Here is a 6,160-nt window from a genome sequence, read left to right on the forward strand (position 1 = left end):
TAGAAAGAAATAGTTTGCCGACAGAGGGATGTATGTGTGCTTACTACATCGTCTCTGTTGGAGTAAATAGCCAATACTTCTCTCCCCAACAAACAAGTTTGCTGACATCAGGAGAGCTCCCTGTTGGAAATCAAATAAAGGGCTTGTCCCAACAAGGGCGGTTCCAGGTATAGCACGGTGGACCGTGGCCACTGTGCCCAGAGCTGGCTAATGAGAGGGCCATGTGGTCCCCACCCTCCCAGATCAGCAGCACTGAAAGGCCCCTTTTGTGACAGGGGAGGGATCAGACACGAGTCATAATGGTCTCTTGTCAGAAGGGCTCCTGGAGCTGCCGTGAGGCTGGCAGCCCAGCGGAGACGTGCAGAAGGAAGGGAGCAATTTTGCGGTGGTTTCCGTGGCCCACTGGACCTGGTGGAGGTTCTCATGTTCCCAGGTCGGAGCTAGAGCCTGGGCTCCTTCCTCAAGCAGACGTGGCCTCAGCCTCAGAGTTGCCAAGAGTGCAAGGCACAGGGACATCGCCCTCCTTGGGACGTGCCAGTCCCAAGATAGGGGGACACCGGGAGGCTGGATGGGGCTGTGCCCATCACTCTTTGCTGGCCAAAGAAAGCAAGGCTCCCCAGGAAGACAAAATTCAAATCTGTAGTTACAGGCGATTCCCTTCTTCCTGTTATTCTAAAACTAAGTGCTTCACACATTTGGGAAGTATTATTAAATACGGGTCTGCTGGATGTTCTGTGGTCGGGGCTAATTTCTTGCCGTTTGCGGAGCGTCTAGTTACCAGACCCTTCAAAAGGACCTGTCAAAATTGCTTTGACTGTGCAAATGCCACTTGCAAACATTTCAACTGACTCCCCGGCCATGTGGCTCCACATGGGAAACGTGCAATGTTCATTTCTTTAGAATTTCCCCCAAGGTCTCAGTTCTCGCCTTGATGGCATCTGAAGGTGAAATCCAAAGTGGTGGCATGACTGCTGAAAAGCCAACAGAGAGATTATTTTTGTTCACTCCAGTGGGAAGAAAGTTTGGGATTTTTGGGTTGTCTTAAGGCTACTCCAAAGGCAAATTTATAATTGATTAAAAGAAAAAAAGGCCTGGCATTTAAAAAATTCTTTTCATGTTTCTCTGAAGCATTTGACAGACACAGATTCTCAAAACATTCCAGAGGAGAGAGAGGAGGGATTGTGTCCCATTTTAGATAAGGAGGTACACTCTTGAGGGTGGGCTAGTTTGAATTTGTCGAAAGAGGAACTTTGGGTTGGGGCAAAGATTCCCAGGTGTGTGTCTCAACCCCTGCTGTCACCCCTGAGTCTGATATGAGGACAGAGAGTGACATCCTATGATGGCACATGCTATAGGCACAAGAAAATGGATTCTGGAGGCAGAGGGTCTGGGTTTGAATCTTGGCTTCTCCCTGTGATAGCCACCTGAGCCTCAGCAAAGTACTGCACCTTTGAGGGCCTCAGTTTCCTCACCTGTAAAATGGGTGCAAAAATAGTATCTAGCTGTATGAGTAAAGGAGTTAATACTTATAAAGTGGTTAAAAACTCCTGGTGCATAGTAAGTGCTCAATTGTTGTGACTGCTTTGCTGTGGTTATCCTCTCATCCTGAGTGTGTGTGATCGCCCTGCCATCAGCCCATGGGCACAGTTCAACTCTAATATGTCAGTCCATGTGTCAATTTTCCTGGTGGCAGAAAGGCCAGCAAATAGTCACAGCTCTGATTTTTTTTTTTTTTTTTTTTGTTCAAACTGACAAACTCAGCTATGGAGAATGATTGGTTAAAACCTTGATTTGTCAGCCAATCTCTTCAGATAATTGTCAGTGGATGGCTGCATGGACAGGCCTGACAGAAGTCACCAGCAGAGTGACTCACAGCCCTTTCCAGTCCCTACATCCCCGCAGGGAAGAGGGACACAGCCAGGCACAGTGCGATTGGCTCTGAAATGTCAGGTGTACGTGTGGACTTGGCCAGGCTGTAGCGCCCAGTTCTTCCATCAGACACTCGCCGGAGCGTTGCTGTGAGGCCAGCTGATCGACGTGATGAACAGCCGCAGTCCATTGGCTGTGAGTAACGGAAATGACCGTCCATCGTGTGGGTGGGCTTCATCCAATCAGGCAGAGGCCTTAGGAGCAAAACTGCAGGTTCCTGGAGAAGAAGGAATTCTGCCTCGAGACTGCAGCATCGAGTCGACGCCTGCCTCAGCTTCCTGCCTGCTCTACAGATGTCAGACTCGCCAGACCCCACAGTGGTGTGAGCCGATTCCTTAAAGCAAATAGATATGTATGTGGAGATTTCCTGGTTTCTCTCTTGTTTAGGTACGTGACATTCTGGACCGTTATCACAGCAGGCAAGCCCGTACTCTACTGACACATCTTCCATCCTCTCCTTCCCCCTTCACACTCTAGTTTTGCTTTCCAGGCATGTGAAGCAGAACAGTTTTCAACTACAACAGCTAACATCTCAACACAGGTGAGGGTCTCCGAATGGCTATTGCTGGTTGAATGGGGCCCTTCCCTCCTTCCCCCGCCCGTACACACAGGTCCACGTCCTAACTCCTCAAAGCTGGAAATGTGACCTTACTTGGAAAAAGGGTCTTAGCAGGTGTAAACTAAGAATTTTAAAATGAGATCATCCTGGATCAGGGTGGACCCTAAATCCCATGACAGTGTCCCTCTACCTGGGGCTTAGGTGACGTGCTCCCTGCCTCAGCAGTCTTGCTTCTTGGTACATGAGGGCCGGTGGGTAGGATGCAGGAAGCAGGGCTGCCTCCTCAAAGCCTCCAGACCTTCCGCATGCCACACACTCAGAGGGGCCTATTCTGAAAGGCAAAAGCTTTCACTTTGCATTCCTACCATAACATCCTAATCCCTCCTATGGTGAACTGCTGCCTCTCAGGGAAATACAGAAAAGGCCAGGCATTAAGACATGTTCAGTTACAAGTCACATAAAGCTGCTACAATGCAGACCTGAGCACAATGGCTTGAACACACGGAGCTTTAATGTCTCGTATTCACACACCCGGGAAAGAGGTCCCACCGAGATGGTTTCAGAGGGAATGGAAGTGTCACTGGGCTCTCATACCTGGGCCCTTTACCCCTCTGCACACCAATTTTTATGTCACAAGATGGCTAATGAAGCTGAGAATAGCAGCGATAGCTTACCCTGTGCCAAACAATTCGCTTATCCTGGCCCATTTAATCTTCATAGCCTTCCAGACTTGGCCCCGTTTTACAGAGGAGAAAACAGACATGGTGGGTGGTGTAACTTGCCCACAGTCACACAACTAGTAAGTGGGGGAGCAGGGGCTTGAACCCAATCTGCCTCCAGAACCAGAGCTCACCACAACTATGCAAAGACATGTGAACCCTCCTGGGTGTCTTGGCTGGGCTTCTTAGCAAGCTTCTCTTCCCTAATGAAAGAAAAGCATCTCTTCCACTTGCTCCCTTCTTTCTTGCTTGGGATATGGAAGGAAGGACGTGATGTGGGAGGAAGGATCCCTTGGCTTGCTGTTTCCAAGCTGTGTGACCTTGGGTAAGTTACTCATTTCTCTGAGTCTCGGTTTCCTCTCAAATAAGATGAGGATGAATGAAACACCTTTTGACATGTAAAGCTCTTAGCACTGTCTTTGCTATACAGGGAGAGCTCAATAAAAATTAGCGTCTATTTCTGAATGTTTGGTGCCTAATAGACCCACCTGTCCAAAACAGGTTGTCCAGGTTGTTACAATACATTACAGGTATTGTAAGGATAAAGATTCAATGTCACAGGAATGAGGTGGAGTCCCCAGATGAGTAGTTGGCTGCCATCATAAGATTATGGAAACCATATTGCAGTGTGTGTCTTTCCAGGGACCTCTGCTCTGAGACCACCTGGTGCTGGCTGTGAGCAAAGAAAAGACGGCAGTTGTTTTCATAGCTACCTGATTACAATGCCTAATTTTTAAAAAATATTTGCCAAAGCCCAACCAAAACACAGCTCTGACAGAATATGTATCTAACCCTCACCTTTTATACACATATATGTTCATTTTAGGAGTTGATGCCTTCATGTAAAAATAAATCTGATACCTTAATCTGAATGGAATGATCGCAAATCAAATTTACCATGATATGGAACTAATTTTTACAACATGTCTCTTCATGCAAGGTCCATCAGATTCAGAGAGAGAAAAACCCACGAAACGGCAGACACGTTTCCAGGTGGAGTACTCTCGGCCCCAGGCAGTCAGCCTTTCTCTTCATTCGGTTATTGCTGAGAACAGAAGTTAAATGCTCTTTGCCTTCTGACGTTAAGATATTTCTGTGGGTCTCAACCTTCCATACAGGAACCTTTTGGGGTCTCCATCCTTCCATCATCTCCTGTGAGAATGCGTCAAAGAGCAGAGTGCCATAGGAGTCAGTGAGGAGCCATGGAAAGGCCTCGCGCTTCTGCATAACAAACCACCCTGAAATGTAGTGGCTTAAAGCAACAGTCATGTATTTCGTTCACAAATGGGTGATTTGGACAGGGCTGAGCGGGAGAGCTCATTGTCTCTGCTGCCTGGAAGGTGACCTGGGGCTGGAGGATGCATGCGCACGATGGCGCACTAATGTGACTGGCAGGTTGGCTGAGAGCACAGCCAGGGCTGCAGGCCGAGGCCTTGGATCCTGTCCCCCGGGGCCTCTCCACAGGCTGCTTGGGCTTCCTTGTAGTATGGTGGCTGGGTTCCAAGAACGACTGTCCCAAAGCCTTGGAAATCACATCCCATTACTTCTGTTGTCCCAGAGTCAAAGGGAGGGCATGCGTCAGGTGACTTGGCCTCCCCACATCTCAGTTGTCGTATTCTCATTGAGGGTTCAATTACGAGCCCCATGAAAAGTGCCTGGCACTTAGTAGGTGCCATACAAGTGTCAGTGGTTGTTGGAGCTACTTTTGCACACGTTCTCTCCAGATTCCTAACATTGGGACCCGATTCGCGCCTCCATCAGTGCCCCACGCCTGGGGGTGTTCCTTCCACAAGGACACAGGACCAGGACATCGGAGCTAGGCACTGCCTGAGTGCCGAGGAAGTGACCTCAGAGGGAACAAGACGGAACATTTGCTGCCCTCAGGACATGGCCTTCCCAGAGGGGGCATCAGACTCTAAACAAATAGCACAACTGTAGGCCGTGACAAGTGAGTGAAGAAATAGAACAGACTATGTGTCAGTGAGAGCTTGGGCAGGAACCTTGGAGAGGGGGCAGCCCCTCTGCACGGGCAACATGTCAGCTGAAATCCAGCTGGAAAGGAGCCGGGCCCGAGGACATCTGGAGGCAGAGCCAAGGATGAATCCACTGGGCTGCTCCCTCGAAGCCCTCTGAGACCCTCGTTGCCCCCTCCTCACCCTTCCCTAGGCTTCAAGAAGCTCTGGAGCCACACGTTGAAGGATGGGTGTGGTGGGCACGCTGGAGCTCTAATCCCGCAAGTGCCAGTGTGGGAAAGTGATTCAACCTCTCTGCTTCAGTTTCCCATTTGTACAGTAGGCAGATGAAGATAATAATTTTATGGCCTTGGCGTCCTAGAATTGCCTGAGGATTCACTGAATAGTACACAGCAAGTGCTGAGAACAGAATGCCCAATGTTTCAGGAATCCCGGAACGCTGGTGAGTTTTCAAAGACATGGGTGCTGTTTGCTCCCCACAGGAGGGCCAGCCGTGGAAGTTCCAACTGGTGGGTCCTGAGACTCAGGGACAGATGGTCACCAGGATGGAATTCTGTCCTGAGGGTGGAGGCGCCTGCCTGCAGCTGGGCTCCAAGGGAGACCTCAGGAGGCAAAGGCACCCTCATACCGGGCTCGAACTCTGAGCCAGTCAGGGAGCAGCTGACATTGCAGCCCAGACTGAACAGGCTGGTGAGCATTTCTCGGAAAGGGCTCCCATTCCCTACCCTCAAAATGAGCAAAACCCCAAACCCCACAGACACTCTCACACACACACACACACACACACACACACACACACACACACACACACGACTCTGTCTAGAGCCCAAACCCTGTTTTCTACGCTGGTGGGATGGTTTATCCATTTAAGTCATTGAACCCTTTCAGTTTGTTTCATGAAAAAAAAATTTTTTCTGTTTGTTTTAGCCACAATTGTTGTTGTTTAAAGGAATGAAATAATTAAAACAAGAGGAACCCTA

Source organism: Rhinolophus ferrumequinum, chromosome 15 (genome assembly GCF_004115265.2).
Source record: "Rhinolophus ferrumequinum isolate MPI-CBG mRhiFer1 chromosome 15, mRhiFer1_v1.p, whole genome shotgun sequence".
Taxonomy (NCBI): Eukaryota; Metazoa; Chordata; class Mammalia; order Chiroptera; family Rhinolophidae; genus Rhinolophus; species Rhinolophus ferrumequinum.